Source organism: Triplophysa dalaica, chromosome 21 (assembly GCF_015846415.1).
Source record: "Triplophysa dalaica isolate WHDGS20190420 chromosome 21, ASM1584641v1, whole genome shotgun sequence".
NCBI classification, from domain to species: Eukaryota; Metazoa; Chordata; class Actinopteri; order Cypriniformes; family Nemacheilidae; genus Triplophysa; species Triplophysa dalaica.
Genome location: NC_079562.1, coordinates 16,494,794 through 16,507,293, shown reverse-complemented (window position 1 = coordinate 16,507,293; position 12,500 = coordinate 16,494,794). Strand labels below are relative to the sequence as shown.

The 12,500-nt window shown below is 46.4% G+C and overlaps 35 non-coding genes across 35 annotated transcripts; 9 read left to right on the top strand and 26 right to left on the bottom strand.

Moving 5' to 3' along the window:
* Positions 1 to 92: 92 nt before the first annotated feature.
* Positions 93 to 164, bottom strand: trnaq-uug (transfer RNA glutamine (anticodon UUG)). The gene has a single exon. It is a non-coding gene; the product is annotated as a tRNA-Gln (tRNA).
* A 282-nt stretch (positions 165 to 446) lies between these two features.
* trnap-agg (transfer RNA proline (anticodon AGG)) lies at positions 447 to 518 on the top strand. The gene has a single exon. It is a non-coding gene; the product is annotated as a tRNA-Pro (tRNA).
* A 224-nt stretch (positions 519 to 742) lies between these two features.
* Positions 743 to 815, bottom strand: trnaa-agc (transfer RNA alanine (anticodon AGC)). Its single transcript has one exon. It is a non-coding gene; the product is annotated as a tRNA-Ala (tRNA).
* Positions 816 to 1,144: 329 nt separating this feature from the next.
* trnac-gca (transfer RNA cysteine (anticodon GCA)) lies at positions 1,145 to 1,216 on the bottom strand. Its single transcript has one exon. It is a non-coding gene; the product is annotated as a tRNA-Cys (tRNA).
* A 239-nt stretch (positions 1,217 to 1,455) lies between these two features.
* On the bottom strand, positions 1,456 to 1,527 carry trnaq-uug (transfer RNA glutamine (anticodon UUG)). The gene has a single exon. It is a non-coding gene; the product is annotated as a tRNA-Gln (tRNA).
* A 282-nt stretch (positions 1,528 to 1,809) lies between these two features.
* On the top strand, positions 1,810 to 1,881 carry trnap-agg (transfer RNA proline (anticodon AGG)). The gene has a single exon. It is a non-coding gene; the product is annotated as a tRNA-Pro (tRNA).
* A 221-nt stretch (positions 1,882 to 2,102) lies between these two features.
* trnaa-agc (transfer RNA alanine (anticodon AGC)) lies at positions 2,103 to 2,175 on the bottom strand. The gene has a single exon. It is a non-coding gene; the product is annotated as a tRNA-Ala (tRNA).
* Positions 2,176 to 2,463: 288 nt separating this feature from the next.
* Positions 2,464 to 2,535, bottom strand: trnac-gca (transfer RNA cysteine (anticodon GCA)). The gene has a single exon. It is a non-coding gene; the product is annotated as a tRNA-Cys (tRNA).
* A 240-nt stretch (positions 2,536 to 2,775) lies between these two features.
* trnaq-uug (transfer RNA glutamine (anticodon UUG)) lies at positions 2,776 to 2,847 on the bottom strand. Its single transcript has one exon. It is a non-coding gene; the product is annotated as a tRNA-Gln (tRNA).
* A 280-nt stretch (positions 2,848 to 3,127) lies between these two features.
* Positions 3,128 to 3,199, top strand: trnap-agg (transfer RNA proline (anticodon AGG)). The gene has a single exon. It is a non-coding gene; the product is annotated as a tRNA-Pro (tRNA).
* A 224-nt stretch (positions 3,200 to 3,423) lies between these two features.
* Positions 3,424 to 3,496, bottom strand: trnaa-agc (transfer RNA alanine (anticodon AGC)). The gene has a single exon. It is a non-coding gene; the product is annotated as a tRNA-Ala (tRNA).
* A 288-nt stretch (positions 3,497 to 3,784) lies between these two features.
* trnac-gca (transfer RNA cysteine (anticodon GCA)) lies at positions 3,785 to 3,856 on the bottom strand. The gene has a single exon. It is a non-coding gene; the product is annotated as a tRNA-Cys (tRNA).
* A 240-nt stretch (positions 3,857 to 4,096) lies between these two features.
* trnaq-uug (transfer RNA glutamine (anticodon UUG)) lies at positions 4,097 to 4,168 on the bottom strand. The gene has a single exon. It is a non-coding gene; the product is annotated as a tRNA-Gln (tRNA).
* Positions 4,169 to 4,450: 282 nt separating this feature from the next.
* Positions 4,451 to 4,522, top strand: trnap-agg (transfer RNA proline (anticodon AGG)). Its single transcript has one exon. It is a non-coding gene; the product is annotated as a tRNA-Pro (tRNA).
* A 221-nt stretch (positions 4,523 to 4,743) lies between these two features.
* trnaa-agc (transfer RNA alanine (anticodon AGC)) lies at positions 4,744 to 4,816 on the bottom strand. Its single transcript has one exon. It is a non-coding gene; the product is annotated as a tRNA-Ala (tRNA).
* A 325-nt stretch (positions 4,817 to 5,141) lies between these two features.
* On the bottom strand, positions 5,142 to 5,217 carry trnac-gca (transfer RNA cysteine (anticodon GCA)). Its single transcript has one exon. It is a non-coding gene; the product is annotated as a tRNA-Cys (tRNA).
* A 240-nt stretch (positions 5,218 to 5,457) lies between these two features.
* On the bottom strand, positions 5,458 to 5,529 carry trnaq-uug (transfer RNA glutamine (anticodon UUG)). The gene has a single exon. It is a non-coding gene; the product is annotated as a tRNA-Gln (tRNA).
* A 281-nt stretch (positions 5,530 to 5,810) lies between these two features.
* trnap-agg (transfer RNA proline (anticodon AGG)) lies at positions 5,811 to 5,882 on the top strand. The gene has a single exon. It is a non-coding gene; the product is annotated as a tRNA-Pro (tRNA).
* Positions 5,883 to 6,107: 225 nt separating this feature from the next.
* On the bottom strand, positions 6,108 to 6,180 carry trnaa-agc (transfer RNA alanine (anticodon AGC)). The gene has a single exon. It is a non-coding gene; the product is annotated as a tRNA-Ala (tRNA).
* Positions 6,181 to 6,465: 285 nt separating this feature from the next.
* trnac-gca (transfer RNA cysteine (anticodon GCA)) lies at positions 6,466 to 6,537 on the bottom strand. Its single transcript has one exon. It is a non-coding gene; the product is annotated as a tRNA-Cys (tRNA).
* Positions 6,538 to 6,777: 240 nt separating this feature from the next.
* On the bottom strand, positions 6,778 to 6,849 carry trnaq-uug (transfer RNA glutamine (anticodon UUG)). The gene has a single exon. It is a non-coding gene; the product is annotated as a tRNA-Gln (tRNA).
* A 282-nt stretch (positions 6,850 to 7,131) lies between these two features.
* Positions 7,132 to 7,203, top strand: trnap-agg (transfer RNA proline (anticodon AGG)). The gene has a single exon. It is a non-coding gene; the product is annotated as a tRNA-Pro (tRNA).
* Positions 7,204 to 7,421: 218 nt separating this feature from the next.
* Positions 7,422 to 7,494, bottom strand: trnaa-agc (transfer RNA alanine (anticodon AGC)). Its single transcript has one exon. It is a non-coding gene; the product is annotated as a tRNA-Ala (tRNA).
* A 325-nt stretch (positions 7,495 to 7,819) lies between these two features.
* trnac-gca (transfer RNA cysteine (anticodon GCA)) lies at positions 7,820 to 7,895 on the bottom strand. The gene has a single exon. It is a non-coding gene; the product is annotated as a tRNA-Cys (tRNA).
* A 239-nt stretch (positions 7,896 to 8,134) lies between these two features.
* Positions 8,135 to 8,206, bottom strand: trnaq-uug (transfer RNA glutamine (anticodon UUG)). The gene has a single exon. It is a non-coding gene; the product is annotated as a tRNA-Gln (tRNA).
* A 281-nt stretch (positions 8,207 to 8,487) lies between these two features.
* Positions 8,488 to 8,559, top strand: trnap-agg (transfer RNA proline (anticodon AGG)). Its single transcript has one exon. It is a non-coding gene; the product is annotated as a tRNA-Pro (tRNA).
* A 624-nt stretch (positions 8,560 to 9,183) lies between these two features.
* trnac-gca (transfer RNA cysteine (anticodon GCA)) lies at positions 9,184 to 9,255 on the bottom strand. The gene has a single exon. It is a non-coding gene; the product is annotated as a tRNA-Cys (tRNA).
* A 240-nt stretch (positions 9,256 to 9,495) lies between these two features.
* On the bottom strand, positions 9,496 to 9,567 carry trnaq-uug (transfer RNA glutamine (anticodon UUG)). The gene has a single exon. It is a non-coding gene; the product is annotated as a tRNA-Gln (tRNA).
* Positions 9,568 to 9,848: 281 nt separating this feature from the next.
* trnap-agg (transfer RNA proline (anticodon AGG)) lies at positions 9,849 to 9,920 on the top strand. Its single transcript has one exon. It is a non-coding gene; the product is annotated as a tRNA-Pro (tRNA).
* Positions 9,921 to 10,144: 224 nt separating this feature from the next.
* trnaa-agc (transfer RNA alanine (anticodon AGC)) lies at positions 10,145 to 10,217 on the bottom strand. Its single transcript has one exon. It is a non-coding gene; the product is annotated as a tRNA-Ala (tRNA).
* Positions 10,218 to 10,502: 285 nt separating this feature from the next.
* trnac-gca (transfer RNA cysteine (anticodon GCA)) lies at positions 10,503 to 10,574 on the bottom strand. Its single transcript has one exon. It is a non-coding gene; the product is annotated as a tRNA-Cys (tRNA).
* A 240-nt stretch (positions 10,575 to 10,814) lies between these two features.
* On the bottom strand, positions 10,815 to 10,886 carry trnaq-uug (transfer RNA glutamine (anticodon UUG)). The gene has a single exon. It is a non-coding gene; the product is annotated as a tRNA-Gln (tRNA).
* Positions 10,887 to 11,168: 282 nt separating this feature from the next.
* On the top strand, positions 11,169 to 11,240 carry trnap-agg (transfer RNA proline (anticodon AGG)). Its single transcript has one exon. It is a non-coding gene; the product is annotated as a tRNA-Pro (tRNA).
* Positions 11,241 to 11,852: 612 nt separating this feature from the next.
* Positions 11,853 to 11,924, bottom strand: trnac-gca (transfer RNA cysteine (anticodon GCA)). The gene has a single exon. It is a non-coding gene; the product is annotated as a tRNA-Cys (tRNA).
* Positions 11,925 to 12,164: 240 nt separating this feature from the next.
* trnaq-uug (transfer RNA glutamine (anticodon UUG)) lies at positions 12,165 to 12,236 on the bottom strand. The gene has a single exon. It is a non-coding gene; the product is annotated as a tRNA-Gln (tRNA).
* Between the last annotated feature and the right edge of the window lie 264 nt (positions 12,237 to 12,500).

The following is a 12,500-nucleotide window of genomic DNA, read 5'->3' as shown; positions in this document are numbered from 1 at the left end:
GACCAATACACATTGGACTCCACGTCACACGTCGTATTGTGGACTCCTACAGTCTGCAATCTACTATTTGACAAGCATCTGGACACACAACGAGGTTCCACCGAGATTTGAACTCGGATCGCTGGATTCAAAGCCCAGAGTGCTAACCATTACACCATGGAACCCAAAAATGCAGAAAAAAGCTCGATTCAAATGACACATGTCGGTAAACAAACTTGTGCAGTGAGTGAGCGGTTTGTGGTTACATCATGGAACCCATGACAGACGAACGTTTCTTGATTCAATAGCAAACGTCTGCATACCAACTTGCAAAGGGGCTGACCAGTTTTTGGTTTGGCAACCGTGTTGATGAACTTGACCGAAACAAGAATTATTGACTCTTCAGTAGACTGACTTCCTTGTCTTTGCCCCGGCTTGGCGAAGCTGCAGATTTGGTTGAAGTCCGAGGCTCGTTGGTCTAGGGGCATGATTCTCGCTTAGGGTGCGAGAGGTCCCGGGTTCAAATCCCGGACGAGCCCTGCTCACTGATAATGTAGTTCCAGGTCACTTCGGGTGCTGTCTGTTTGTGTTTATTGTGTCTTCAAAACAATGCACCTTGTTTTGAGAAAGGGAGTCACGTTCACGTTTTTTGCTCTTTGCAAATCACGTGAAAGACTTTTTTCCAGTTCCAAAACGTAGACCTTAGTCAGATGTTGAAGCTACCTGTCGGCCTCGTACGGTGGCTACTAACAAAACACGTCACTGGAGAATGCGGGCATCGATCCCGCTACCTCTCGCATGCTAAGCGAGCGCTCTACCATCTGAGCTAATTCCCCTACGAGGGGCACTGGCTGAGCTATCACCGGTCCGGTCCCGTTTGAAGATCCATCCAAAGTAGAAGTTTGCGGTTGAACACTGCTGAACGTTTTAAAAGGAGCCACAGTGACATCTCAAGTTACCCGGATTTGTGTCGGTGACCTCTTGATCTGAATTCAAATACTCTACCACTGAGCTATACCTCCTCTTCAAGACTCCTTTAAACAACCATGGTAAACAACTGTTTATTCTACCAAAACGCAGAAACAAGGCTCGGGCTACAAGTTTCCTACTGGTGCTAGCTAAAACAGGCAACAGCAGTAACATCTGATTCACAGGGGCACCTGAAAGGGGGCACCCGGATTTGAACCGGGGGCCTCTTGATCTGCAGTCAAATGCTCTACCACTGAGCTATACCCCCATGTCGATACGTTTTCTAACCACAATGGAATACAAATGTTTAATTTTCCAGCACTTAGAAATATGCCTTTAAAAAACAAGCGCAGGTTCATTCATTTCGTAGTGTTTTCTGTGGACTGGTTATATAGTTCACTGGATTCAAAGGTACTGACCAATACACATTGGACTCCACAGTCACGTCGTATTGTGGACTCCTACAGTCTGCAATCTACTATTTGACAAGCATCTGGACACACAACGAGGTTCCACCGAGATTTGAACTCGGATCGCTGGATTCAAAGCCCAGAGTGCTAACCATTACACCATGGAACCCAAAAATGCAGAAAAAAGCTCGATTCAAATGACACATGTCGGTAAACAAACTTGTGCAGTGAGTGAGCGGTTTGTGGTTACATCATGGAACCCATGACAGACGAACGTTTCTTGATTCAATAGCAAACGTCTGCATACCAACTTGCAAAGGGGCTGACCAGTTTTTGGTTTGGCAACCGTGTTGATGAACTTGACCGAAACAAGAATTATTGACTCTTCAGTAGACTGACTTCCTTGTCTTTGCCCCGGCTTGGCGAAGCTGCAGATTTGGTTGAAGTCCGAGGCTCGTTGGTCTAGGGGCATGATTCTCGCTTAGGGTGCGAGAGGTCCCGGGTTCAAATCCCGGACGAGCCCTGCTCACTGATAATGTAGTTCCAGGTCACTTCGGGTGTCTGTTTGTGTTTATTGTGTCTTCAAAACAATGCACCTTGTTTTGAGAAAGGGAGTCACGTTCACGTTTTTTGCTCTTTGCAAATCACGTGAAAGACTTTTTTCCAGTTCCAAAACGTAGACCTTAGTCAGATGTTGAAGCTACCTGTCGGCCTCGTACGGTGGCTACTAACAAAACACGTCACTGGAGAATGCGGGCATCGATCCCGCTACCTCTCGCATGCTAAGCGAGCGCTCTACCATCTGAGCTAATTCCCCTACGAGGGGCACTGGCTGAGCTATCACCGGTCCGGTCCCGTTTGAAGATCCATCCAAAGTAGAAGTTTGCGTTGAACACTGCTGAACGTTTTAAAAGGAAGCCACAGTGACATCTCAAGTTACCCGGATTTGTGTCGGTGACCTCTTGATCTGAATTCAAATACTCTACCACTGAGCTATACCTCCTCTTCAAGTTTACCAGCAAACAAGGCTCGGGCTACAAGTTTCCTACTGGTGCTAGCTAAAACAGGCAACAGCAGTAACATCTGATTCACAGGGGCACCTGAAAGGGGGCACCCGGATTTGAACCGGGGGCCTCTTGATCTGCAGTCAAATGCTCTACCACTGAGCTATACCCCCATGTCGATACGTTTTCTAACCACAATGGAATACAAATGTTTAATTTTCCAGCACTTAGAAATATGCCTTTAAAAAACAAGCGCAGGTTCATTCATTTCGTAGTGTTTTCTGTGGACTGGTTATATAGTTCACTGGATTCAAAGGTACTGACCAATACACATTGGACTCCACGAGTCACGTCGTATTGTGGACTCCTACAGTCTGCAATCTACTATTTGACAAGCATCTGGACACACAACGAGGTTCCACCGAGATTTGAACTCGGATCGCTGGATTCAAAGCCCAGAGTGCTAACCATTACACCATGGAACCCAAAAATGCAGAAAAAAGCTCGATTCAAATGACACATGTCGGTAAACAAACTTGTGCAGTGAGTGAGCGGTTTGTGGTTACATCATGGAACCCATGACAGACGAACGTTTCTTGATTCAATAGCAAACGTCTGCATACCAACTTGCAAAGGGGCTGACCAGTTTTTGGTTTGGCAACCGTGTTGATGAACTTGACCGAAACAAGAATTATTGACTCTTCAGTAGACTGACTTCCTTCTTTGCCCCGGCTTGGCGAAGCTGCAGATTTGGTTGAAGTCCGAGGCTCGTTGGTCTAGGGGCATGATTCTCGCTTAGGGTGCGAGAGGTCCCGGGTTCAAATCCCGGACGAGCCCTGCTCACTGATAATGTAGTTCCAGGTCACTTCGGGTGCTGTCTGTTTGTGTTTATTGTGTCTTCAAAACAATGCACCTTGTTTTGAGAAAGGGAGTCACGTTCACGTTTTTTGCTCTTTGCAAATCACGTGAAAGACTTTTTTCCAGTTCCAAAACGTAGACCTTAGTCAGATGTTGAAGCTACCTGTCGGCCTCGTACGGTGGCTACTAACAAAACACGTCACTGGAGAATGCGGGCATCGATCCCGCTACCTCTCGCATGCTAAGCGAGCGCTCTACCATCTGAGCTAATTCCCCTACGAGGGGCACTGGCTGAGCTATCACCGGTCCGGTCCCGTTTGAAGATCCATCCAAAGTAGAAGTTTGCGGTTGAACACTGCTGAACGTTTTAAAAGGAAGCCACAGTGACATCTCAAGTTACCCGGATTTGTGTCGGTGACCTCTTGATCTGAATTCAAATACTCTACCACTGAGCTATACCTCCTCTTCAAGAAACAACATAAACAAGCTCGGGCTACAAGTTTCCTACTGGTGCTAGCTAAAACAGGCAACAGCAGTAACATCTGATTCACAGGGGCACCTGAAAGGGGGCACCCGGATTTGAACCGGGGGCCTCTTGATCTGCAGTCAAATGCTCTACCACTGAGCTATACCCCCATGTCGATACGTTTTCTAACCACAATGGAATACAAATGTTTAATTTTCCAGCACTTAGAAATATGCCTTTAAAAAACAAGCGCAGGTTCATTCATTTCGTAGTGTTTTCTGTGGACTGGTTATATAGTTCACTGGATTCAAAGGTACTGACCAATACACATTGGACTCCACGAGTCACGTCGTATTGTGGACTCCTACAGTCTGCAATCTACTATTTGACAAGCATCTGGACACACAACGAGGTTCCACCGAGATTTGAACTCGGATCGCTGGATTCAAAGCCCAGAGTGCTAACCATTACACCATGGAACCCAAAAATGCAGAAAAAAGCTCGATTCAAATGACACATGTCGGTAAACAAACTTGTGCAGTGAGTGAGCGGTTTGTGGTTACATCATGGAACCCATGACAGACGAACGTTTCTTGATTCAATAGCAAACGTCTGCATACCAACTTGCAAAGGGGCTGACCAGTTTTTGGTTTGGCAACCGTGTTGATGAACTTGACCGAAACAAGAATTATTGACTCTTCAGTAGACTGACTTCCTTGTCTTTGCCCCGGCTTGGCGAAGCTGCAGATTTGGTTGAAGTCCGAGGCTCGTTGGTCTAGGGGCATGATTCTCGCTTAGGGTGCGAGAGGTCCCGGGTTCAAATCCCGGACGAGCCCTGCTCACTGATAATGTAGTTCCAGGTCACTTCGGGTTGCTGTTTGTGTTTATTGTGTCTTCAAAACAATGCACCTTGTTTTGAGAAAGGGAGTCACGTTCACGTTTTTTGCTCTTTGCAAATCACGTGAAAGACTTTTTTCCAGTTCCAAAACGTAGACCTTAGTCAGATGTTGAAGCTACCTGTCGGCCTCGTACGGTGGCTACTAACAAAACACGTCACTGGAGAATGCGGGCATCGATCCCGCTACCTCTCGCATGCTAAGCGAGCGCTCTACCATCTGAGCTAATTCCCCTACGAGGGGCACTGGCTGAGCTATCACCGGTCCGGTCCCGTTTGAAGATCCATCCAAAGTAGAAGTTTGCGGTTGAACACTGCTGAACGTTTTAAAAGGAAGCCACAGTGACATCTCAAGTTACCCGGATTTGTGTCGGTGACCTCTTGATCTGAATTCAAATACTCTACCACTGAGCTATACCTCCTCTTCAAGACTCCTTTAAACAACCATGGTAAACAACTGTTTATTCTACCAAAACGCAGAAACAAGGCTCGGGCTACAAGTTGCCTACTGATGCTAGCTTAAACAGGCACAGCAGTAACATCTGATTCACAGGGGCACCTGAAATGGAGCACCCGGATTTGAACCGGGGGCCTCTTGATCTGCAGTCAAATGCTCTACCACTGAGCTATACCCCCATGTCGATACGTTTTCTAACCACAATGGAATACAAATGTTTAATTTTCCAGCACTTAGAAATATGCCTTTAAAAAACAAGCGCAGGTTCATTCATTCGTAGTGTTTCTGTGGGACTGGTTATATAGTTCACTGGATTCAAAGGTACTGACCAATACACATTGGACTCCACGAGTCACGTCGTATTGGTGGACTCCTACAGTCTGCAATCTACTATTTGACAAGCATCTGGACACACAACGAGGTTCCACAGAGATTTGAACTCGGATCGCTGGATTCAAAGCCCAGAGTGCTAACCATTACACCATGGAACCCAAAAATGCAGAAAAAGCTCGATTCAAATGACACATGTCGGTAAACAAACTTGTGCAGTGAGTGAGCGGTTTGTGGTTACATCATGGAACCCATGACAGACGAACGTTTCTTGATTCAATAGCAAACGTCTGCATACCAACTTGCAAAGGGGCTGACCAGTTTTTGGTTTGGCAACCGTGTTGATGAACTTGACCGAAACAAGAATTATTGACTCTTCAGTAGACTGACTTCCTTGTCTTTGCCCCGGCTTGGCGAAGCTGCAGATTTGGTTGAAGTCCGAGGCTCGTTGGTCTAGGGGCATGATTCTCGCTTAGGGTGCGAGAGGTCCCGGTTTCAAATCCCGGACGAGCCCTGCTTACTGATAATGTAGTTCCAGGTCACTTCGGGTGCTGTCTGTTTTGTGTTTATTGTGTCTTCAAAACAATGCACCTTGTTTTGAGAAAGGGAGTCACGTTCACGTTTTTTGCTCTTTGCAATCACGTGACAGACTTTTTTCCAGTTCCAAAACGTAGACCTTAGTCAGATGTTTGAAGCTACCTGTCGGCCTCGTACGGTGGCTACTAACAAAACACGTCACTGGAGAATGCGGGCATCGATCCCGCTACCTCTCGCATGCTAAGCGAGCGCTCTACCATCTGAGCTAATTCCCCTACGAGGGGCACTGGCTGAGCTATCACCGGTCCGGTCCCGTTTGAAGATCCATCAAAGTAGAAGTTTGCGGTTTGAACACTGCTGAACGTTTTAAAAGGAAGCCACAGTGACATCTCAAGAAACCCAGATTTGTGTCGGTGACCTCTTGATCTGAATTCAAATACTCTACCACTGAGCTATACCTCCTCTTCAAGACGCAGAAACAAGGCTCGGGCTACATGTTTCCTACTGGTGCTAGCTAAAACAGGCAACAGCAGTAACATCTGGTTCACAGGGCACCTGAAAGGGGGCACCCGGATTTGAACCGGGGGCCTCTTGATCTGCAGTCAAATGCTCTACCACTGAGCTATACCCCCATGTCGATACGTTTTCTAACCACAATGGAATACAAATGTTTAATGTTCCAGCACTTAGAAATATGCCTTTAAAAAACAAGCGCAGGTTCATTCATTTCGTAGTGTTTTCTGTGGACTGGTTATATAGTTCACTGGATTCAAAGGTACTGACCAATACACATTGGACTCCACGAGTCACGTCGTATTGTGGACTCCTACAGTCTGCAATCTACTATTTGACAAGCATCTGGACACACAACGAGGTTCCACCGAGATTTGAACTCGGATCGCTGGATTCAAAGCCCAGAGTGCTAACCATTACACCATGGAACCCAAAAATGCAGAAAAAAGCTCGATTCAAATGACACATGTCGGTAAACAAACTTGTGCAGTGAGTGAGCGTTTGTGGTTACATCATGGAACCCATGACAGACGAACGTTTCTTGATTCAAAAGCAAACGTCTGCATACCAACTTGCAAAGGGGCTGACCAGTTTTTGGTTTGGCAACCGTGTTGATTGAACTTGACCGAAACAAGAATTATTGACTCTTCAGTAGACTGACTTCCTTGTCTTTGCCCCGGCTTGGCGAAGCTGCAGATTTGGTTGAAGTCCGAGGCTCGTTGGTCTAGGGGCATGATTCTCGCTTAGGGTGCGAGAGGTCCCGGTTTCAAATCCCGGACGAGCCCTGCTTACTGATAATGTAGTTCCAGGTAACTTCAGGTGCTTTGTGTTTATTGTGTCTTCAAAACAATGCACCTTGTTTTGAGAAAGCGAGTCACGTTCACGTTTTTTGCTCTTTGCAAATCACGTGAAAGACTTTTTTCCAGTTCCAAAACGTAGACCTTAGTCAGATGGTGAAGCTACCTGTCGGCCTCGTACGGTGGCTACTAACAAAACACGTCACTGGAGAATGCGGGCATCGATCCCGCTACGTCTCGCATGCTAAGCGAGCGCTCTACCATCTGAGCTAATTCCCCTACGAGGGGCACTGGCTGAGCTATCACCGGTCCCGTCCCGTTTGAAGATCCATCCGAAGTAGAAGTTTGCGGTTGAACACTGCTGAACGTTTAAAAGGAAGCCACAGTGACATCTCAAGTTACCCGGATTTGTGTCGGTGACCTCTTGATCTATATTCAAATACTCTACCACTGAGCTATACCTCCTCTTCAAGACTCCTTTAAACAACCATGGTAAACAACTGTTTATTCTACCAAAACGCAGAAACAAGGCTCGGGCTACAAGTTGCCTACTGATGCTAGCTTAAACAGGCAACAGCAGTAACATCTGATTCACAGGGGCACCTGAAATGGAGCACCCGGATTTGAACCGGGGGCCTCTTGATCTGCAGTCAAATGCTCTACCACTGAGCTATACCCCCATGTCGATACGTTTTCTCACCACAATGAATACAAATGTTTAATGTTCCAGCACTTAGAAATATGCCTTTAAAAAACAAGCGCAGGTTCATTCATTTCGTAGTGTTTTCTGTGGACTGGTTATATAGTTCACTGGATTCAAAGGTACTGACCAATACATATTGGACTCCACAAGTCACGTCGTATTGTGGACTCCTACAGTCTGCAATCTACTATTTGACAAGCATCTGGACACACAACGAGGTTCCACCGAGATTTGAACTCGGATCGCTGGATTCAAAGCCCAGAGTGCTAACCATTACACCATGGAACCCAAAAATGCAGAAAAAAGCTCGATTCAAATGACACATGTCGGTAAACAAACTTGTGCAGTGAGTGAGCGGTTTGTGGTTACATCATGGAACCCATGACAGACGAACGTTTCTTGATTCAAAAGCAAACGTCTGCATACCAACTTGCAAAGGGGCTGACCAGTTTTTGGTTGGCAACCGTGTTGATGAACTTGACCGAAACAAGAATTATTGACTCTTCAGTAGACTGACTTCCCTGTCTTTGCCCCGGCTTGGCGAAGCTGCAGATTTGGTTGAAGTCCGAGGCTCGTTGGTCTAGGGGGCATGATTCTCGCTTAGGGTGCGAGAGGTCCGGGTTCAAATCCCGGACGAGCCCTGCTCACTGATAATGTAGTTCCAGGTCACTTCGGGTGCTGTCTGTTTGTGTTTATTGTGTCTTCAAAACAATGCACCTTGTTTTGAGAAAGGGAGTCACGTTCACGTTTTTTGCTCTTTGCAAATCACGTGAAAGACTTTTTTCCAGTTCCAAAACGTAGACCTTAGTCAGATGGTGAAGCTACCTGTCGGCCTCGTACGGTGGCTACTAACAAAACACGTCACTGAGAATGCGGGCATCGATCCCGCTACCTCTCGCATGCTAAGCGAGCGCTCTACCATCTGAGCTAATTCCCCTACGAGGGGCACTGGCTGAGCTATCACCGGTCCGGTCCCGTTTGAAGATCCATCCAAAGTAGAAGTTTGCGGTTGAACACTGCTGAACGTTTTGAAAGGAAGCCACAGTGACATCTCAAGTTACCCGATTTGTGTCGGTGACCTCTTGATCTGAATTCAAATACTCTACCACTGAGCTATACCTCCTCTTCAAGACTCCTTTAAACAACCATGGTAAACAACTGTTTATTCTACCAAAACGCAGAAACAAGGCTCGGGCTACAAGTTTCCTACTGGTGCTAGCTAAAACAGGCAACAGCAGTAACATCTGATTCACAGGGGCACCTGAAAGGGGCACCCGGATTTGAACCGGGGGCCTCTTGATCTGCAGTCAAATGCTCTACCACTGAGCTATACCCCCATGTCGATACGTTTTCTAACCACAATGGAATACAAATGTTTAATTTTCCAGCACTTAGAAATATGCCTTTATAAAACAAGCGCAGGTTCATTCATTTCGTAGTGTTTTCTGTGGACTGGTTATATAGTTCACTGGATTCAAAGGTACTGACCAATACACATTGGACTCCACGAGTCACGTCGTATTGTGGACTCCTACAGTCTGCAATCTACTAATTGACAAGCATCTGGACACACAACGAGGTTCCACCGAGATTTGAACTCGGATCGCTGGATTCAAAGCCCAGAGTGCTAACCATTACACCATGGAACCCAAAAATGCAGAAAAAAGCTCGATTCAAATGACACATGTCGGTAAACAAACTTGTGCAGTGAGTGAGCGGTTTGTGGTTACATCATGGAACCCATGACAGACGAACGTTTCTTGATTCAATAGCAAACGTCTGCATACCAACTTGCAAAGGGGCTGACCAGTTTTTGGTTTGGCAACCGTGTGATGAACTTGACCGAAACAAGAATTATTGACTCTTCAGTAGACTGACTTCCTTGTCTTTGCCCCGGCTTGGCGAAGCTGCAGATTTGGTTGAAGTCCGAGGCTCGTTGGTCTAGGGGCATGATTCTCGCTTAGGGTGCGAGAGGTCCCGGGTTCAAATCCCGGACGATCCCTGCTCACTGATAATGTAGTTCCAGGTCACTTCGGGTGCTGTCTGTTTGTGTTTATTGTGTCTTCAAAACAATGCACCTTGTTTTGAGAAAGGAAGTCACGTTCACGTTTTTTTGCTCTTTGCAAATCACGTGAAAGACTTTTTTCCAGTTCCAAAACGTAGACCTTAGTCAGATGTTGAAGCTACCTGTCGCCTCGTACGGTGTCTACTAACAAAACACGTCACTGGAGAATGCGGGCATCGATCCCGCTACCTCTCGCATGCTAAGCGAGCGCTCTACCATCTGAGCTAATTCCCTACGAGGGGCACTGGCTGAGCTATCACCGGTCCGGTCCCGTTTGAAGATCCATCCAAAGTAGAAGTTTGCGGTTGAACACTGCTGAACGTTTTAAAAGGAAGCCACAGTGACATCTCAAGTTACCCGGATTTGTGTCGGTGACCTCTTGATCTGAATTCAAATACTCTACCACTGAGCTATACCTCCTCTTCAAGACGCAGAAACAAGGCTCGGGCTACATGTTTCCTACTGGTGCTAGCTAAAACAGGCAACAGCAGTAACATCTGGTTCACAGGGGCACCTGAAAGGGGGCACCCGGATTTGAACCGGGGGCCTCTTGATCTGCAGTCAAATGCTCTACCACTGAGCTATACCCCCATGTCGATACGTTTTCTAACCACAATGGAATACAAATGTTTAATGTTCCAGCACTTAGAAATATGCCTTTAAAAAACAAGCGCAGGTTCATTCATTTCGTAGTGTTTTCTGTGGACTGGTTATATAGTTCACTGGATTCAAAGGTACTGACCAATACACATTGGACTCCACGAGTCACGTCGTATTGTGGACTCCTACAGTCTGCAATCTACTATTTGACAAGCATCTGGACACACAACGAGGTTCCACCGAGATTTGAACTCGGATCGCTGGATTCAAAGCCCAGAGTGCTAACCATTACACCATGGAACCCAAAAATGCAGAAAAAAGCTCGATTCAAATGACACATGTCGGTAAACAAACTTGTGCAGTGAGTGAGCGGTTTGTGGTTACATCATGGAACCCATGACAGACGAACGTTTCTTGATTCAAAAGCAAACGTCTGCATACCAACTTGCAAAGGGGCTGACCAGTTTTTGGTTTGGCAACCATGTTGATGAACTTGACCGAAACAAGAATTATTGACTCTTCAGTAGACTGACTTCCTTGTCTTTGCCCCGGCTTGGCGAAGCTGCAGATTTGGTTGAAGTCCGAGGCTCGTTGGTCTAGGGGCATGATTCTCGCTTAGGGTGCGAGAGGTCCCGGTTTCAAATCCCGGACGAGCCCTGCTTACTGATAATGTAGTTCCAGGTAACTTCAGGTGCATTGTGTCTTCAAAACAATGCACCTTGTTTTGAGAAAGCGAGTCACGTTCACGTTTTTTGCTCTTTGCAAATCACGTGAAAGACTTTTTTCCAGTTCCAAAACGTAGACCTTAGTCAGATGGTGAAGCTACCTGTCGGCCTCGTACGGTGGCTACTAACAAAACACGTCACTGGAGAATGCGGGCATCGATCCCGCTACCTCTAGCATGCTAAGCGAGCGCTCTACCATCTGAGCTAATTCCCCTACGAGGGGCACTGGCTGAGCTATCACCGGTCCGGTCCCGTTTGAAGATCCATCCAAAGTAGAAGTTTGCGGTTGAACACTGCTGAACGTTTTGAAAGGAAGCCACAGTGACATCTCAAGTTACCCGGATTTGTGTCGGTGACCTCTTGATCTGAATTCAAATACTCTACCACTGAGCTATACCTCCTCTTCAAGACTCCTTTAAACAACCATGGTAAACAACTGTTTATTCTACCAAAACTTTGAAACAAGGCTCGGGCTACAAGTTTCCTACTGGTGCTAGCTAAAACAGGCAACAGCAGTAACATCTGATTCACAGGGGCACCTGAAAGGGGGCACCCGGATTTGAACCGGGGGCCTCTTGATCTGCAGTCAAATGCTCTACCACTGAGCTATACCCCCATGTCGATACGTTTTCTAACCACAATGGAATACAAATGTTTAATGTTCCAGCACTTAGAAATATGCCTTTAAAAAACAAGCGCAGGTTCATTCATTTCGTAGTGTTTTCTGTGGACTGGTTATATAGTTCACTGGATTCAAAGGTACTGACCAATACACATTGGACTCCACGAGTCACGTCGTATTGTGGACTCCTACAGTCTGCAATCTACTATTTGACAAGCATCTGGACACACAACGAGGTTCCACCGAGATTTGAACTCGGATCGCTGGATTCAAAGCCCAGAGTGCTAACCATTACACCATGGAACCCAAAAATGCAGAAAAAAGCTTGATTCAAATGACACATGTCGGTAAACAAACTTGTGCAGTGAGTGAGCGGTTTGTGGTTACATCATGGAACCCATGACAGACGAACGTTTCTTGATTCAATAGCAAACGTCTGCATACCAACTTGCAAAGGGGCTGACCAGTTTTTGGTTTGGCAACCGTGTTGATGAACTTGACCGAAACAAGAATTATTGACTCTTCAGTAGACTGACTTCCTTGTCTTTGCCCCGGCTTGGCGAAGCTGCA